Source organism: Apis mellifera, linkage group LG14, assembly GCF_003254395.2.
Source record: "Apis mellifera strain DH4 linkage group LG14, Amel_HAv3.1, whole genome shotgun sequence".
In the NCBI taxonomy this organism is placed as follows: domain Eukaryota; kingdom Metazoa; phylum Arthropoda; class Insecta; order Hymenoptera; family Apidae; genus Apis; species Apis mellifera.
Genome location: NC_037651.1, coordinates 3,790,283 through 3,811,782, shown reverse-complemented (window position 1 = coordinate 3,811,782; position 21,500 = coordinate 3,790,283). Strand labels below are relative to the sequence as shown.

General features: G+C 31.2%; 1 protein-coding gene and 1 long non-coding RNA gene across 5 annotated transcripts in view; one reads left to right on the top strand and one right to left on the bottom strand.

The window, feature by feature from the left end:
- The window catches only part of LOC100577542, a 99,637-nt gene extending 86,185 nt beyond the window's left edge, over nt 1-13,452 (bottom strand). For 3 of the 4 annotated variants that reach the window (XR_003306025.1, XR_003306026.1, XR_003306027.1), the window contains exons 1-3: nt 13,369-13,452; nt 12,749-13,062; nt 11,528-11,694 (exon numbers count right to left, since the gene is read on the bottom strand). This is a non-coding gene — a long non-coding RNA (uncharacterized LOC100577542). The remainder of the gene's footprint in view (nt 1-11,527; nt 11,695-12,748; nt 13,063-13,368) is intronic. The other variant, XR_001705610.2, reaches the window with a different exon arrangement.
- LOC410479 (zwei Ig domain protein zig-8) overlaps nt 1-21,500 on the top strand; it is a 401,583-nt gene that overhangs the window by 83,924 nt on the left and 296,159 nt on the right. The window lies entirely within an intron of this gene.

The window sequence follows — 21,500 nt, the reverse complement described above, 5'->3', positions numbered from 1 at the left end:
TGGGAACAGGAGAGAGAGAGAGTCTCCTCTTTAAGACGTGATTCATTCCCCGGGACTACGTTTGAGGGATTCAGTGGTTAAGACTGTGGAGAAGACTGATGCTGTGTTCTTAAGAGTTCTCTCTATGTTCTTTTCGGGAGAGTGGTTTAAATCATGTGGACGGAAGTTTAATTATGGATCGGGCCATCTTTGAATCATGATTTCCCATTTTTTTCTTCCTTATCGAAGAATGGCTATTTTAAGATTTCATTTACGTTGAAATTAATCCTCTTCGAGAAGAATTTTCTTACTTTTTAATTTCGTTAAAATATTTAATTATTGGATGTTAAATTTTTGGCAAAAATGAATGAGTGATTAGAAGAAACATACCAATTTTTAATTTAATATCATTCGATAATATCTTCGAAAGTTTTAACAACAGTGAAATTTAATATTAAACAGAACCTGATAAATTTTAAATTAAAAAATAAAATTTTACTTTCTCCATCCTTCGAAACGAGAAAGAGAAATTATATATTTTCCTCGTAACAAATATACAATAGTCAACAAAATATTTACGCGCAGTATCGAAATTCCAAATCTAGAAAAAATATACACGAGAGAGAGCAAAGAGGTGGACCACATTAAACGATAATAAAAATATCCATACAAATTCCATATTAATCCGGGTTCATAAAAATTCGTATTTGCGAAAAAAATCCGCGGCCCCCGCTAATAAATCTCGTTTGCACTTTCAACAATGTTGAAACAACCAATTTGCAACACTATGAAACTGGACCGCATCGACACGCAACCGCGGCACGACATATCTCGTGCGTCGCTTTTATGAATTATGCAAGGGACGAGCGCGACCCTCACCTCCGGCCACGCGTGTTTTTCCGTGTGTACGCTCTAAAATCCCGACACAGAGAGAAAAAGAAAGAGAGAAAGAGAGAGAGCCATGAAACGAGAATGACCGGTCGTGTCGTTACCTTTTATGATCGACGGAAAAGCCAACGTTGGAAAACACAACTCGTCGGCGAACGATAAAAATTTCGCGAGCGCGCAGACCATCATCTCTCTCTCTCTCCCTCCGATATGATTGACCGCCATTTTTCTTCGACCTTAATTTCCCCTCTTCTCTTCGAGCGGATAAGAATTTCGATGATGCGTCGCAAAAAATGAACGACCAACACTTTACCCATCTATTTTTGTCATTTTCTTCTGACCCTCGGAATTTAGAGTTGGAAAAATATATCCCGATTTTCGATAAATGAGCGCGTGTCGTTGATAATGAATAATTTTCTTTCAATTTTTAAATTTCTCTAACACATTCTCTCAAGCGAAAGGAAAATTTCAATGAAGGAGGAAACGAAAATGAAATTTGATACGAAAGTCAGAATATTTGTGAAAAATACGAGGTGTCCAACCGTGAAACTGAGATTAATAATCGGTGGGTCGGCTTTGTTCGTTTAACGAGGAACAAAGGCTACTAGGAGAGAAAGAGAGAGAGAGAGAGAGGATAGTTTTGAATGGAACAATAGCACTAGGATACACCGTCCCACAATTTTCTCAGGAGGGAGGATGATGTAAAACTGTGTGCACCTCTGATCTATGTCAACTTTTAAAATGTCAATTATCGGAGATGAAAACTTCTCTCGAGAAAAAAACGAAACTCTACCCGGAATAGAATAGAATTATCATTTAAACGTATTTCCAAAATACAATAAAAAATCGAATCTTCTCTTCTTATAATCAATTTGAACAATTTTCAAAGTTCGTTTCATCCAATATAAATGATATAAAATAAATCGAAATCCTAAAACAATCCCGATGCATAAACCGAGGGAAACAAGCTTAAAACGCAATTTATTTACCCATTCTCACCTCCCTAATTCATCCACCAGTTTCATTAACAAGTTTCTCTAATACGAATAAAATGATTCGTTCCCTCAACAAGACCGAACCTCCTCCTCCCTCCTCCTCGAAGACGAAGAAAGTTCCCGATTAAGAAGCGACCCAGTTAACAAAAGCAGCCCCCCCTCCTCCCTTGCCTCCCCTATCATCCCATTTCTCGGCGGAGCGCAGAATTGGTGGCGCGGCAATGAAGGAAATACCTTCGTTTCCCGTGGATAAAACGATCATAATCCCGTGGAACATCGGATTACGATCTTTGCGCGGGCGAAAATCCCGGCTGGTTGAAGTGGCGGTCGCCGCCGAAATTCCGCGAATTCCGCCGCCCGGTTCGTTTTTTGGGCCGAAAAAGGGCCAACAAGGACGTTCATTTCCGGCTAGAAGGAACTTCCTTTGCCAACCGCCTCTTAATGGGTCACGAGACCCAGCTTCCGCTGAAACAGGGGAGCCCTCCGGTGCGAACAGCTTTGCAAATCAGCCTTGCAATAAAGCGCCACCCTTCCTCCCCCCCTCCTTTGCCACCGAATCCCAAGAAAACGGCTCCACACGGCTCTCCACCTGGCAACTGAACAGAACTCTGCATCACGATGGTGGATCTCCTCTCTCTCGTTTTCTGAATTTCAATATATTCGGGCCTGCGTCCCGTTAATTACCATTACCTTATCCCCCCGCTACGACAAATATTTGGCGACTCTTCGGGGGGATCGGAAGAAAGTGTCGTCGTCTCTTTGAAATTTTAATTCAACGTTCGAGAGCAACGGCTTTCATTAATTTCGAGAGCTAGGATCTCTCCTTCTTTCCCGTGTCGTAATCCTCTTCCTTTTTTCCCTCCCCCTCTCTCTCTTCTTTGCTTCCTCTTTGTTTCCTTTTCGCGGCGGATGATAAATGACGGTACCGGGAGGGGGGAGGATAGTTAAAAATGGTCGTGGAAAATTTTTCGTATCGCGAACCCTCGGTTTCTTCTTGTAAACGGCGTGTCGTTTGACACTGGTCTATGTGTGTGATAGCGATCCTACTACACGGGTTGATATTATTACGTGGAAATTTCTTGTTTCGATTCAACTTAACGTTTTGACGTGATGAATACGGAGGATTAAAAAAACGAGAATCGAAGATGAAGAATATTAGCAAGAGTGTTACGATTAATAATTTATCGTGCATGAACGAAAGGAAACGGCGGACAGTGCGAGAATATTATACGTGGAAGTTGATTAATTCGAATCTGAAATATTTAACGAAACATCAAGTAAGCAAGGGACACTTAATTTCGATGAAAGGGGATAATTTACAGTGAAATTTCAATTACGATAAAACATCGGATAATGTTAAAATATCGCGGTTTTAATTCACGCTGTTGCCAACCCGTTTAATCACTCTTTCGTACTGGAGAGTTTCCCTCGCTTCGACGAAAAATTACTTGATTTATCTGTTTAAACTTTCCGCTCGAAATTTTCTCCCGTACGAGCGAGAGTTGCAGGTTATTTCATACTCCAGGTTTCCAAACTCTTTTTATTATTTTCTTTTCCTTTCTGTCTCTCTCTTCTCTCTCTCTCTCTCTATCTCGATGAAGATTGGCAAAGTTTTAATATTAACGTCATATATTTTAATATCACAATGGCGGGATGGGGTATTGTTTCGAATGACATTAATATTATGTTCGTTCAGACTCGTCGGCCTTGTTTCAAGGAACAAAGACCGACCATTCTTCGACCGGTTAGAATGGAAGAAAAATTGCTAACTTTTCCAACAATAAGCTTTCCACCCCTTTTATCGAATACTTCTCAACTTGATGATTGATACGAAATCACGCGAAATTTTTGAAACTTTCTCCCCGGGGAGAGACACGACGAAAAATATATAACTTTGACAATTCTGAAGAAAAGGAATCTATTAAATACGAAATTTGACGATAATTGGCAAAGAAAATATAAATTCTACATACTTGTGTGATAAAAGATCTAAGATAAAATAACCTCCTGAATTGGAATTCTTGATTCGTTAAGAAAAAAAGAAAAAGAAAATTGAATTTACCCCTTTCAAATATCAACGAAATAATATTATTCATTCTAAAAAATTTTTCTACTATACCATACTCGTAAATTTGACAAATTTGATGATAAATAATAAATAACAAAATTTAATTTCGCTCCAAATTAAAATAATACGCGATACAAATTGGAAAATTGGATAAAATCTCGCATATATCCCGTGCATCGAATAATTAACACTTTATGCCAATTAAAAATAATCCTGGCTTTTTAGAAAATAGCGAAGGGAGGTGAATTTATCGAAAGCTGAAGGGAATGGAAGCAATTCGAACGGAAACGGATCGATTCCGTATTGGCACATTAAATTGGCAGATCAATGAAGGCCATACTTACTTGTTTGCTTTTCAATTTCCATGATAATAGGGCTCAACTGCCACGGGCAATTCCTTTCCATTGGGTTTACGTACACTTTCTCCTCTTTCCAACGACGAGGGTCAAGTGTTTTGCGCTCGTTAACCAACACCCTCGTTTCGAGATCTTATTAATCTCGAGACGAGGGATTAAAAATATAATCAAATGAAAGGCAACGTTAAAACACGCGCTTCACGTTCGTTAAACGCGACGCATGCCCCCAGGAATCCATTAATCAAAGCACTGGAAATTTTCTCTGCACAAAACAGGGCAGAATTAAATTCTTCGATTAATTAAATTTCACAACAGACACTTTCAGGAATTTAAATATTAAATTTACACGAATATATATATAAATAAATTTCTCGATTGATATAAACGTTTCGTTAATTTCCCTTTAATAAGAGAACACTTATAATGTTAGCGAAATATTTCGTTCGTTTAACACGAAGTAATTGAAAGGAAATTGGAGAAGCTCAAGATGAATATCTTTCCCGTGCACGAAATTGGGAAACGAGGACAGGATTTTTGATGTTTCAAAGTTTCTTTTATCACGATTAAATACTATTTAATAACTCATTGTATTATTAAATTACAATACAATACTCTTTTTCTTTTATTCTCTATAACAATTCTAATTTTGTTAATTGTTCCAAGTGGCAAATTAAATTTAACCTATTTAATATGAAAAATGGAAAAACAAACAACTTGTTGAATTCGATGATATTAAAATTAAAAATAATTATAATAATTCTAATTAATATTCCTACAATATTCAAAATAAATACAAAAACACTGTTTTAATATTACCCTTCTCTCTCCAATTTTCAATCTAATTTCATCTCCATATATTCTCACAGATAGATAAACTATTTCCAACGAAAAAAATCTAAAATTTCATCTTCACTTAACAAATAATTTAAACTATCTTTGAAAATATTAAACAAAATTTATCGATATTAATACAATCCTTTTCATCCTCACAATCCAATAATAATAATCTCATCAAATCGATCACTGTTCCGAAGAAACGACAAATAATCCAACGAGACGTCTCGACTCGACGAAAGAATGGAGAAATAATTTTTAAAAATTTACAAGAAACACTCCCTTACTACAACGAACCTCGATTTACCAAACCCGTCGGGAATCCTGTTCTCATTTCCCAGTTTCCGTGTATCCACGGGGAACACAAACACCCTTAAGGGAACTCCGGGTTTGCTCCCGTTTACGAAGATCGACAACCCGGGGGAAGGACAAGACGGGGGCGAATTGATAAAAGCATCGTTAATCGTGAGCCCAACTCTCCATCCATCCATTCATATATATATATCGCGTATTCTATTCCCACAAGGGAAGGGGGCGAGCGAAAATGGGAGCTAGTTAAGCTCGGGGATCGAAAAATCTGACTTGGCAAACGCGAGGATAGTAATGGTCGTTTGTTTTTCAATTTCGTATCGACGCACAAGTGTACGCAAACACGCGCGCGTGTGTGTGGAAAACACCGTCGTGAAATATACGAGAGGAGGGTTTGAGGGATAACGCCATTCGTTCCGGTCAGACCAGAAGAATTTTCCGCTACCTAGCTGCTAGCTACGGGTAACGACGACACGGGATTCTGGATACCCCAAGTCGATCCGACTTCCTTCGTGATAGATAGCCGCACGATTTCGTACAGAGACTTAATACATTATCTGAAGTTAGGTTGGAGAAAAATTGGAGAGAAATTCTTTCGATATTTAATATTTTGACGATATAATTTAGATATAATTTCGATTCTTTATTTTGACGATATAATTTAGATAATTTCGATTCTTTATTTTGACGATATAATTTAGATAATTTCGATTCTTTATTTTGAATGATATTTCTATCCTTTAAAATCTAATGATATTATTGTTCTACGCTCTTTCAAGATTTACACGATATTTCGAATATTTTCGATACGATTTTGTAATGTATTTATTGGAATTAGAAAATACATATTGGAGTTAATCGAATTTTCCGTATCCCCGATAGTGGTTGTTGAGAGATATAATGGTAAATTTACATGAATGATGAGAGGTTCCATTTAATTCTACACGTATCAATTACACGTGGGTATATTTGGTTTTTATTGATTAATCGTGTACCAGTTACGTATGAATTTATAACTGAATTTACACGATGTGTGTATCGAATAATGGTTGATTAGTTGTATGAAAATTATATAATTCTAAATTGAGTGTATAATGGAACGAATTAAAATAGTCGAACCACAATCGAGCCAGTAAACACCGGACATCGTCGAAACAATAGTTAAGAATTATCCCGCTCGTTTCAGTTATGATCCATTGAAATCCGTATCGTAAATCGATCAAACTTCTAGCCTCTAATTGAATCTCATTATGCACGTGAAAATGGAGGAAATAAAGGGATATCTGTTTGATAATTAAATATCATTATTATTTATTTCGATATCTCTGTAAATTGTATCCCCGGATTCCAATTATCTTTTTTTTTTTTTCCTTTTTTTTTATTTACAGATTACGAGCATTAATCGATTTCATTCAATCACGTATAATTGAAAAGTGATTAAAATAAAAGATTGAAATATATTACGTTTAATATTTCCATCTGTCGTTTATTTTTATCGTAATTACTCTTTTTTAACAATGGGAAAAGGATGAATGAAATATCCGACAATATTTTAATCACCACTATTTCATCGTTCAAGTGTTCAATTTGTGAAGAAATTGTGAAACCGAATCGAATCATCCTAACAACAACGAAAAATTCGACAAATGCTGTACATACTTATTTAATCGAACAACACGAGGAATTAATTGCAATTTTTGATATTTAAAATTTACGTCTATGCCTAAAATAGAAACATATTTAATAGAAATAAGAAGAATGCTATTTACAATACAACACACCTCTCTATAAACCGATTCTCATTTCTGGAAAAATATTCTAGAATCGACAAATTCCCTAAACGTTTACTTAATTTGTTCTCGAAAACCTCGAAAATTGCAATCTATTTTGAAGAAATGGAATAACACGAAAAAAATGTACACTTTCACTTCTTTTAAGATACTATCAATCATCAAAGTACGATTGTCGAGCATCGATATCGTTATACCGTCAGATTAATCCGAAAGAATAATTTAAAAAGTATCGTCACTTTCTTTTACGTATCTCTCGACGACGTGGACAAAATCGAATCGCTTTGCAAAGGCAACTACCCGCGATTTGTCAAGGATTTGGAATCGTTTCGCGACGACGAACAGAAATATACGACATGGTGATCCTTTGCATTACATCGAATCTCGTTTACGAATCAATAAAATTCCAAAGAATTCCTCCAATATTCGAGGGAACTTATCAGACGACTCGAAAAGAATTCGTGAATTATAGTTATTCGTGAATATATTTAACTATCTACGAACCTACCAACACCTTTGAAGAAAATTTAAAATTTTGGAAAGCAATTCTAGAATCTTAGCATAGAACGTTGAAGAAGATTTTGGAAAACAATTCTAGAATCTTAGCATAGAATGTTGAAGAAGATTTAAAATTTTGGAAAACAATTCTAGAATCTTACATAGAACGTTGAAGAAGATATAAAATTTTGGAAAACAATTCTAGAATCTTAAAACGTTGAAGAAGATATAAAATTTTGGAAAGCAATTCTAGAATCTTAAATAGAACGTTTGTCTGATTTAACGATGTAAATGTATAAATTTCCATCGTTTAGAAAAATTTTAACGATTCTAAAAAAAGAATCCTCTATCCTGACGTTGTAGGATCGAAGTTCTACAACGAAAACACGTATCCTGGATACGATCGTTGGTTCGATAATCGAACCGGGCAAGTAATCAGGAACAGGTGGCACTTATTACTCAGAACGATCGTGATTAAAGAAATTAGCGGGCGCCACGGTTCCTCCGTTACATCGTCGTCTATAAATAAGGATTACGAAGTAATCTCGCCGAATAACCGGTGCCCTCTTTTCCACGTTTTAAAGAAACCGTGCCCGCAAACTCGATTAATTTCGTGTTTGAACCGTCTCCAGAGGGGAAAGGGAAAGGAGAGAGGGAGAGAGAAAAACGCGTAAAAATATACATGTCGACTTTAACTGGATAAATATTTCATATGGGGCTCCCATCTCTTAATCCGTGGGGTTTTGTACGCGATCCTTTCGCGTGCAATGTAAAACCAGACCTTTTCTTTCTTTCTCCTCTTCGTTTTTTCGGTGGCTCGAATGGTTTCTCGTGTGTCAAGTGTGAAGGGAATGAGAATTATTTTTCACATCTAATAAAAGAATCGCGTGATCAGATTATAATAATTATCGACGAAAGTATTAATTTAAAAGTAAAGCTACTTTTCCAATAGAGGGAAGCTCTATTGATCGAAAGTTAAATATGAGAATGTATGATGTGCAAATTTGAGACTGGGATTCCTGAGATTTGCTTCCCTAAAAATATTCAATTTCCTGAGAGCATGAAGTCGATCTGAAATTCTTAACAAGTATCATTGAAACTGAACTACCGTTGTTTCAATGTAATATTTTTCTTATTCGAAATACACGTGAGAAATCTACGAAAAGAAGATATGAAAGTAACACATACTAATTTGTTAACTAAAAAAAGCAAAAACTATATAAAGGATGCTTAATTGATCGTAATAACATTAACTCGTGGAATATAAAATAAAGAAAGTAACTAACGAAAACGGTTGCTTCGTTGTTCGCAATACTAATGAAATCTACTCGTGCAACTATGTTTCATAATGCATGACACTAATCTAGAAAATCTAGTACAAGCGTGCAAGAAGAGAATTATAATAATGCGGTAGTTTTGTTAGTCCTTAAATTCTACGCTACAATTCATCGTTAGTAAAGATTTTAAATTGTTTGCAACTTGGTTGGCAAATTAAGACACGTGTTTGTTTCGCGGCGCGAATATAAAAATTAAAATACGCCCCCTTGTTTCATATTAAAACAATAAGTTAAAAAATAAAATTGAAACGAGTTGAAAATATATTGCGTTTGAAATTAAAAAAGAAAATTGTACTAAATACGCGATTATAATTTAATACCGAAACATTCGCGCAATTTATTGTTAAAAAAAAAGTGCGAAATTATTATACTACAATATACTCTAAAATTTAATGACGAATAATATGATTATTAAATCCTGACAACTTTTAAAAAATCACGATAAACTACTAAAGCCATTTCAAACCAAGGTCCGAAACTACTTTGAAGGATTAATTAAAATTAATAGTTGTTCACGATGGTATAATCAATATCACTTACCTAAACTTAAGGATTGTCCCAATATGTTCACGTGAAAATGCATGCAAAGTTAATTATTACTACTATTACTACAGGCAAGTACAGTGACAGAATAATAAAAAGAATGACCCTCCATCCGAAGATGCAGAGCCATTAGTAGTTACCCTCTTGCATGGCAATTTGCCGGGCCTCTTCGGCGCACAGCCTCTTTTTTTCTCTTTCTGAAACTCGAGTTTTAGCATTCGAGGAACACTAATTTCGAAGGGAAGTGGAAAACTTGGGAAGCGTAAATGATCTACGATTCCATCTATTTAATCCCGTATTCTTCGATAAAATGCAAAGTTCAAACAACAAAGCACTCTCGTTGCCGTTGAGAATAAAAATTGAAATTGATTTCATCGAAAGGATTTTCAACTATAATTTATATCAACGCGAGTACTTTGCAATATTCAATAGAATTTTCAACGCTAATTTATATCAATATGAATACATATTGCAATATCCAAAGGAGATTTTCAACGTTAATTTGTTTCAACGTGAATATTTTCCAATACATTAACGCGTTAAAAAAAATAACATAACACACCTTACAATCGAACAAGCGTTAATGTGAAAATTCCGAGCAAATCAATCGAATTTTTGCTACGTGACAGACCTACACAAACCTCGTTTAAAGATTTTTCCGTGTGATACTCTAGAGTGCAAGGATCTATACTAAAAAGAACGTCTCGAGACGCCTTCGACACCCAAGCTTGGCACACTTGTATCATTTAAGGTAATACATACCATTTTCTTGAAATCGATTGGCAGAGGTTGGTGACTATTACATAAAGGATATTCGCATTTTATATATATAGAGAGAGAGAGTATCGTAACATTTTATTTCTATTCTATTCTTTCAAATTTTACTATTATTTTTATTATTTCTAATGAATATTCTACTAATTCATTATAATTAGTAGAATACATTCATCTACTAATTATTACAGTTATTATTATTTCATAAATATGATATTTTTAATAATCTAACTGATAATAAAATATAATAGTATGATTTGGTTTATAATATCCAAAACTATGGATAATATTAATAGATTATTTAAGAGGTTTCCAATGCAATTCTATAAATTTACCACAAACTAACTATAAACTAAGCACGAATAAATTTATATATAGATATATATTGAAAATACATCATGCATCGATACAGCAATGTTATTGTTAATTGTTTGTAAATTATAAATAATATTATATAATGTTATGAAATAGTTAATTGTCTATTTAACTAACATAGAATAGAATTATATAACGAGACAATAAAGAAAGAACGTGCAAAAAATAAAAAAAAAAAAAAGATTTTACTTCTATTATTTTACTTAATTTTTGATTCATATACTTATATGAAAAATGATCAAATTTTATATAAAAAGACATTTTTAGAGATTTTAATATGTAAAACAAAAGCTATGATCCGTTTTACACATGTAATATGCAAATTACAAACAATAACTCAACATTCTTATCGATTAAAATATTTTAACAAAATTTATTGCTACCAATACTATTATTGTTATCATGCAACAATAACAATAAAGAGAATCTAATATTTAAACACGAAATTCTGCTACATTTAAAACTCAAGGGATTCATATCAACATGTTAATCCTCAAAAATTAAAAATATTCGTTTTAAGTTACTTATTTATGTTATAAATACAAAATTTATGAAATATGGAAAGATTTATACATCTTTTAAGATATTTTTAAAAATTAGATATACAAAAAAATTCTAATTTTATTATTTCAAAAAATATAAAATTATTATTTATGAATATATTTATATTTATAGTCACTGTACTTGCCAAATCCAAAATAAAAAAAATACAACCAGTCATTCCATACTGATTCATTCATTTTATGTTTGAAGACTGCAGGAATTAAAAAATATGACTCACCGTTTGTAGAAAATGAATGAAACTAACAGTGAAAAACCTCAAATACTAGGTTGATGATACTGTTACTCTGAGACAGTCATCGGATGAGCTCTCAGAAAAATTCATCAGGGACATCATTAAGGTAGATCTTCTATGTCGATGAATAAAGATGAAAAGTTGCAAAGAATCTATAAAAAACAAAAATAAAAACAAAAAAGATTATTATTTTATCTACAAACTATTATATCTAGATAAAAATTTCAAAGAAAAAGTGAAAATTTTAATCTTTAGAATTTGTTAATTATTTAAGGAATTTATATATATTGCATTATGCATTAAATGTAAATTGAATTTGTAAAAGATAACAATTTTAACAATAAAAAATTATTTATTATGAATGTCTAATATGAAAACAGATTACATATTATTAACATTAATTTCTAATATTTCTTATTAGTATTTTTTAAATTTAAAATTTTTCTTAAATACTAATAATAATTCTAAATTTGGAAATGATATTCATAGCATTGTAACAAAGAAAAATATAAATATATGAAAAAGAATAGAGAGAGAGAAAAAAAAAAAGAAACTATCAAAGCGAAACACAGAAAATTGCCAACAAAAACCTTCGCGATTAAAAAGTCAAAGAAGAGACTGCGACGCTTTGGAAGCAATTTACAATGCGCAACAAACACAGACTCTATTGTCACATGTCCCTAAACCATAAACGAAACGCTACTCAGTGCCACTATGCTCTAAAAAACAATAAAAAGCTTCTATACAGCATGCACTGACCCTACCAACTGCATTGCGCATGGTCACTAAATTTCCTGAAAGTAAAAACTTCGTTAACGGATGACGAAAAAGAATGAAAAAATCAGACAATATCCTCTATCATTTTCGTTTTCTTTGTTTCCTATTGTTTTTTTTCTAGAATAATTAAATTTATAATTATAATTTCTCCATTGATCTTAATCAAATTAAGAAAATTAAGATACAATAATTGACAAAAAATAAAGATTACGAGAAGATAGAGATATTAAAAATATAATATGATATATTTAAACAATTATGAATTATGATTTATAAATTATCGAACAATAAAATAATAAATCCTAATTATTCGATTCATCTTGTAATTATGGAATGCTATTATAATATATATTATAATATATTCGATATAAATATATCGAATATATTAGGTTATGTCTAACATGCTCGGGATATACGTATCATACTTACAAGAAATAATTAATGTTTCTTCGTTTTCGAATCACCAAAGTTTTCTCAAACGTTATTCACTACAACGAAAAAAATATTGAACACATTCACTGCACTATATTTGCACTAAATGATAATTCTACGTGAATACGAAAAAATATCTTACTGATTTCCTACGAAACTTTTTAAACTGAATTTTCTTACTGCGTCATTGCAACATACATAGTCCTGCTGCCCTCTAATGTATATGTTCAACAAACAGGTGTCATGGCGTCTTTACTGCGCAATATTTCATCCAATTAGGCATCAAGTGTCATGGCGTGGATTAGAGCTTGCTATTATTCGAATTTTAAACAATTACATTTGCATGAATGTAAATGTACAAATTTAAAACAAATGAATTCACGTGATGTATTTTATAATAACGAATTAATACAATATTACATTTAGATATTTGTAATATATTACATTAATTCGATATAGATTGCAATTTGTATTCTGCACTTATAATAATAATAATTTACAATATTAAATAAATTTGAAGTTAAAAACTTACAAATATGGAAAAACAATATTGATAATATTCGAATAAACATAATGGTAATGTTTAAAAGAAGTTGAAAAATAATTAATAAACGTACCTCGATTTCTAAGCAGCTAAATATACGTCCTACCAGTTCAATGTCCCAATAACTAATGAAGATCGCGAGTTACGTAGTGGGGATAAACAGATTCCCCTTCCACTAATTTTACCGTGTAGAACGTATTCAATGTTATTAAATGTTTATAATATGAATATATAATACTATTACTTTAAGAAAATCATATATATGTTATGATATATATGAAATATCAAATATATGTTAAAGAAATCTTTAATTTTAAAAATTTATTATATATAATTGTTAAAATATAATTATCAATTGTAAAATTTTAATAAATTACTATAGTTATTTAATTTTTTCGAAATTTAAAAATATAATAGCTATCTTTTATGTATAATATATTATATATATATATTTTATATATATATAAGTATATATAATAGCTTCCATTCATTATATATTTTATGAAATATTAAAACAATTACAATAAATAAATATAAAATAATATATCTATCTTGTTTATTTGTTTATTAATATCTAAATAAAATAAGTAGAAGAAATTTTATTAATAAACCATGATAAATCATTTCATGTAAATCATATGAACATTATATATCATGGATATTAAATTATATAATATTTAAATGACAAATCCCCAAGAACTAAACAATTTACTAAATTAAAAAGTACAAAAATACTTGATAAAAAGTGAAGATTACTAGAAGATAGAAGTATCAAAAATATAATATGATACATATTATTTAAATAATTATGAATTATGATTTATAAGTTATCGAAGAGAATAAAATAATAAATTCTAATTATTCGATTCCTGTAGTTATGGAATGCTATTAATAAATGTTCGATATATTAGGTTATTTCTAACATGCTGGGGACATATGTATCATACTTACAAAAAATAATTAATGTTTCTACATCTTCGAATCACCAAAGTTTTCTCAAACATTATTCATTACAACGAGAAAAATATTGAACACATTCACTACACTATATTTGCTCTAAACGATAAATTTTACGTGAATACGAAAGAATATCTTACTAATTTCTTACGAAATTTTTTAAACTGAATTTTCTTACTGCGTCATTGCAATTTACTTACATGATGCTGCCCTCTGATGTATATATTTAACTAACAGGTGTCATGGCGTCTTTATTGCGCAATATTTCATCCAACTGGGCATCGAGTGTCATGGCGTAGATTAGCTATTCGAATTTTAAATAATTATATTTGCATTAATGTAAATGTACAAATTTAAAACAAATAAATTCAAGCATAATAGTTATCATACATAATAACTATTTTTTATATATAATATATGATATATATATTATATATATAAGTATATATAATAGCTTCTATTCATTACATTTTTTATGAAATGTTAAAATAATTGAAATAAATAAATATAAAATAATATAATATTATATCTATCTTGTTTATTTGTTTATTAATATCTAAATAAGAGAAGTAGAAGAAATTTTATTAATAAATCATAATAAATCATTTCATATAAATCATATGAACATTATATATCATGAATATTAAAATTCTACAATATTTAAATGACAAATCCTTAGAAGTAAACAATTTATTAAATTAAAAAGTACAAAAATATTTGATAAAAAGTGAAGATTACAAGAAAAAGTACCAAAAATATAATATGATATAAATTATTTAAATAATTATGAATTGATTTATAAATTATCGAAGACAATAAAATAATAAATTCTAATTATTCGATTCCTGTAGTTATGGAATGCTATTAATAAATATATCGAATATATTAGGTTATTTCTACATGCTCGGGATACACGTATCATACTTACAAGAAATAATTAATATTTCTTCATTTCCAAATCACCAAAGTTTTCTCAAACATATTCAAACTACACTATATTTTCACTAAACGATAATTCTACGTGAATACGAAAAAATATTTTACTGATTTCCTACGAAACTTTTTAAACTGAACTTTCTTACTGCGTCATTGCAACTTACATAGTGCTGCTGCCCTCTAATGTATATATTCAACAAACAGGTGTCATGGCGTCTTTATTGCGCAATATTTCATCCAACTAGCTATCAAGTGTCATGGCGTGGATTAGGGCTTGCTATTCGAAATTTAAATAATAATATTTGCATCAATGTAAATGTACAAATTTAAAACAAATAAATTCAAGTGATGTATTTTATAATAACGAATTAATACAATATTACATGTAATATATTACATAATATTTGTAATATATTACAATAATTCAATATAGATTGCAATTTTTTTTCTGCACTTATAATAATAATAATTCGCAATATTAAATAAATTTGAAGTTAAAATCTTATGAATATGGAAAGTCAATATTGATAATATACGAATAAATCCAATAATAATGTCTAAAAAAAGTTAAAAAATAATAAATAAGCTTACCTCGATTTCTAAGCAGCGTAAATATACGTCCCACTAGTTCAATGTCTCAATAACTAATGAAGATTGCGAGTCGTGTAGTGGGGATAAAGATTCCCCTTCCACTAATTTTACCGCTAATTTTTAATTTTAATTTTTTAATTTTAATATTCAATGTTATTAAATGTTTATAATATGAATATATAATACTATTACTTTAAGAAAATCAAATATAGCAAATATATGTTAAAAAATCTTAAAAAATTTCAAATCTATTAATATTTAAGATTATATACTTCATATTTTTGTCTTTCTTTAATCAGATTTTCTTTCTTTAATCAATATATCCATATGAAGATCATTTAAAAATTTAATATATATACAATTGTTAAAATATAATTATTAATTGTAAAATTTTAATAAATTACTACTAGTTATTTGATTTTTTCGAAATTTAAAAACATAATAGCTATCTTTTATATATAATATATTATATATATATATTATAACTATATATAATATATTATATTTTTTATGAAATGTTAAAACAATTGAAATAAATAAATATAAAATTATATAATATTATATCTATTATATATCATAGATATTAAATTACAATATTTAAATGGTAAATCTTTAGTACTAAAAAATTTATTAAAAGGTAAAAGTACATATAATTAATTCACACAGAATATAATTATTCCTTTATTAAAATTAATTCTATACCCTTATTTCTTACATACCTGTCAAATTAATTTTCTGTTTTACCAGAGTACAATCCCATGCATTTATGAAGTCACATTTATGAATAAATTCCTAAAGAAATATTTTGCATTGAATTAATTCAAGCAATTACCATTTATAAAACAATATCTAACACGACCATCATTTATTGCTCAAACAAATAATCCAAATAATCGCTAGATAACTTAACATAATACCGAAATATTCAACCTACACTCTCCGTTTCCACCTGTTCTCGTGTCAAACCGTACCTAAACTTGTTTCACATGCGGTGAACACACCTTGGGCGCAGAAACGCGACCGAACACGCATCGATAACGCCACATCCGCACATTTATCCGCGACAATGGTCTCGTTTATTCCGCCACCGGTCCCAAAAACCATGGAGCCACCATGAGAATCGCAAATTGTCGCGCGGAACGAGGGCGATCCTCCCCGAAGAGCGGCCGGGGATGAACCGCGTCAAAGCCAGAAACTTGGCCGCGTTGTTCTATTATGCAACGGAAAAACCAGGTACAGAAGCAGCAGCTGCACGCGACGTTGGCAATAGAATTTACTACTCTTTCGTCGACGACTTCTTCCGTGAGGAGAGACCGCGCGACGCCACCTGAAATATCGATGAGGACGCAGGCGAGCACGAAATCGGTGCTCATCCAGTTAGCTTGTGTTACTTTCCAATTCGTTCACCTTCCAACCTGGATCGAACGAGCATTTTGCAAAGCATTTCTCCGGATGATGTATCGCAAATCGAGTGCCGCTGAAACGCACGGATGCGAATCTTTGAAATTTATTAACCGTGGAGGGATGACGGCTCAGTGGAACATAAACAAGATTCCATATTGCGCACCCAGTGTTATATCTTGTTTGTAACTGGGGAGTAAAATAACGGCCCTTCTCTGTCGAATCCGAGCAACTGCTATGCAATTTGTCGGGCAATTTGTGCATCGTTGTATGTATTTGTGCACGTTGACGCGAAAAAAATATTATTATAATATCATTCATTTCTATGATTCGAGATTCATCGAGAATTGAACGAGAATCGATTTAGATGTTTCGTGCACTCCAATTTCTGTCGTTGGATGCTGTGTGATTCTGTGAAATTGTAATATGACGATGCATTCTTGTCTTTTCGACGAAAGAATAGTTTATATCGTATTATATTCTTTGATTCTGCTTATTTAAAATGCTTAAAAGCAAATTTTATTTAAGAAAGAGAAATTTTATTTAAGAATCGTATCGACTTCAATATTTTATACACGCGAATTAAACATTTTAACACGTGGACAATGGAAAATAAAAATACCACCGCATTGAAGCATCAAAAAATATCTCAAATACCAATATTTTTTTTCTCCAGTATCTCAATTGAAAAATATTCGAAATACTTTTACACAAATGGAAAATGTAATATTCAACTTCGAACTTTTAATTGGCTATAAAACTTTTTTTTACAAAATCCATAAAAAAATAAATTTCCACTTTGTATTTATTTGTATACGTAAATAAAAAAGTATAACATTCAATTTCAATTTACGTAGATTATATTATGTTTCTACAAAATGAATTCTAGGATTACAGGAAACAAGAGAAAATGAAAGATTTATTCCTTCGATTCAATTCTTTTTGAAAAAATTCAATATTACGATTCTTTACGCGTTAATTTTTATATTCAAGAAAATCGAACTTGACGTTGAAGTATAATTTACAAAATTTTCTTGGTTATACAATTACAATAAAACAATTGCATTTATCCCTAAAATTAAGAAAATTTAAATAGACAAGAACGCAGGAAATATCATGCACAACAATGCACTATCGTTTTCGAATAATTTTATAAATTATATGCAACGATACTTTTCTGATGTATACGATCAGTTACACGAATTCCCCCGAATTTTATCGTACGAAAGTATGAAGAGAACGAAAGGGGGCCGACGTAGAGATCAGACAGATTAGTTGTTGTACGATTGTTAGCCCGGGCTAATCGTACCACTGCAAATGAGCTATTTCGTTTTCTACGTTGATTACGCGTCAGCCAATGGTGATAACGTTTGTATAGAGTCCCTTTATATCGTCCAACAACAAGGATTCCAAAGGATTTCACGTGCAACGTAGCCAAATTCACCCGTGAAATTGTGGCGCAACCTTTAGTCTCGTCACCGGCCTGTCACAGAGAAATCTCGTGATCCGGGTCAATGTGGCCAAAAGCGTGCCCCTCCCCCACCCCTTCTCCTCCACACCCCTCCCCCGTTCGAATCGGTTTTACCTTTCCCACCGTGAATTCGATTCCAATTGAAAGTTATTAGCGTGAATCGAAAGTGTTTCTCTCGCCACTTTTTCCTCTTCGCTCTCTCGATTTTGTCACTCTTTTCTTTTTTTTTTCCTCTCTCTTTTTTTTTTTTTTTTTTCTATCGGTTAGATGACTCGAAGCGGTCTTTATCGATGTCGCGGAAAAGGAAATAATTGAAATTTGAATCTCGTCTAGGTGGATCGTTTTAATTTTCAGAAATCGCTTTTTTCGTCTCTCCACCCCCTTCTCCCGCTCTTCTGCGGGAAACAATCGAATTTTTGATTTTGGATTCACGAACATTGGATCATTAACACGTTCTGAGAAGATTGGTTGGTTGGTGATTGATGATTCGAAAATTAATCAGGCGATTCTTGATTTTCGAATTTAATATTGAAGAATCATTGGCACGAATGAAAAATGGACAAGATGTAAAGTAATTATTAAAATTCATACTTGTCACACGAATATTATAGATTTTTTACTCTAAAAATGAAATGAGTAGCAGTCCAAAGTTCGATGCAGCATCCATCTTTTTATCTTCATTATCAATTCGTCTGATTAATTAAACGCGTGGATCAATCAAATTAAATATTAAAATATAATATTTTGAATTGAATTTAATTTCACGAACGGATAACAATATACTTGCGATAAATCGAAATCCATAATCGATGCAAAATCTTTTTCCAGATCCAATTTTATTTACACGTTTGCTATTATCCGGATCTTCTTCGGTCAGCTATTTCTGCAACGAATAGAGTACACGCCCTCCTGAAAATCTAATTAACCGGTTGCAATTACTAACCCCCTCCCCATCTCTCCCCCTGTGTAATTACAGTTGATTCTCATATCCACTCGACGTCGCGGCAAAATATACTTTTTGATGAATTTCCGTGACTCGTGCGCGCGTTACTGCTTCCTTTGCAGAAATTTTCATGTTTAATTGCGCACGAGAACGATCGACTATTAAAAACCATGCTTTAATCTCTCTCTCTCTCTCTCCTTGTTTTCTTTTTTACCAAAAGAAAAAAAAATGCAATTACACGTATATATATCTATGATTCGTTGATATTGCGAATAAAAATTAAACGTATAAATTATCGTGAAAGGGGATAAAATAAATTCTATTCGACACGTGTGGATATAATAAATATTGTTTGTCAATTAATTAATGTAAATGAAATGAATGAATTCATTTCAAATAATTAATGTAAATGAAAAAAATTAATGTATAAAGAGTTTAATCTAATTAACATTAGATTAAATGTTATATAAAGAGTTTAATCTGATGTTAATTAGATTAAACTCTTTATACATTAATTTTTTTCATTTGTTGTCCGATGACACTTTGATATTTATTAAAGTGGAGAAATATGCAACGATAATTTATATATATTTAATTATTAAAATTATTAGAATTAAAATTCATCTTCAAACAAACAAGTTGAATGACAAGTTGAATCACATTTATTGATCGATAATTTCCTGATCAATAATGTGAATGTGAATCATGGAGGAAGAAGCATGGAACAGTATTGTTAAAAATTATTATTTCAAGCATAAGAGCATATTTCTATTACATCATCGAATATTATACATTGAACCTTCGTCGAGATAGTCGCAAAATACAGAGAATACCCGAGGAAATTCGATATCCGCATAAAGCACTTGAGAACCGCGTTGGTCTATTGAATTCATGACACAAGGTGACCAAGTTCACGTGATCAAAGAGACTAGTCTGTCTTCTTGGATATCACGTTCACGGAAATTCGAAGGTTGTCGAGAAATTTGCGAGGAACAGGTTCCGAGCATTAGACGAACCATCAAGGAACATTGAATATCTTCAGTTTCCTTTTTCCTCCGGAAACTTTGATGCCAAAGACGCGTCGAATTCATAGACGAAAAAAAAAAAAAGAAGAAGAAGAAAAAAAGTATTCACAAAAACGAAAAAATTCTCAGTTGATGTGACAATCGATGATTTATATAAATATGATTTTTATCGATAACCGATATTTTGCAATGAATATTCCGCGTACAATAAAGTCGGGACGATTTAAAAGGAGTTAAAAAAAAAGATCGATCGTTCGAATTCAAATTATTAAATTATTAGATTAAATTTACAAAATAAATTGATATACATTCGTTCCGATAAACGGTGATTTAATTTCCTTTATTGCTGTAATTGTAGGATAGAGTGATTTTTGCGATAAATATTCGGAAATTTCAGGAACAAATTTTAAAATTAATCAATTTCTGTAATAATAATATTAATATAATATTTAATAAATAAATAAATTCGGTATATTTACGATTATACCTCGGATGTTTATAAATTAATTTTATCTCGTCCCGTTTAATAATATTTCTGTTCTTTTTTTTTCATACGAAAAAAATATACACGTTTATTTTTCTTCCGTTCCAAACAGGGGATACATTTTTCGTTTCAATTTCGACAATCAGGATGGTTAACTGCTTAAAAATGATTCATTTTTTTTCTTTTTTTTTTTTTATTATTAAATTCGAAAGGAATATAATCGATAGAAACGCAAATATCTCGTCAACCGCGTAGAGGGAACGTTTTTATTTCCCCGTAAAAATTCACTTTACTACCCTGTCAGCCGAACGAATTGATGAGGCGATATATATATATATATATATATATATATATATACACACACACACAAACACATATATATATATATATACACACA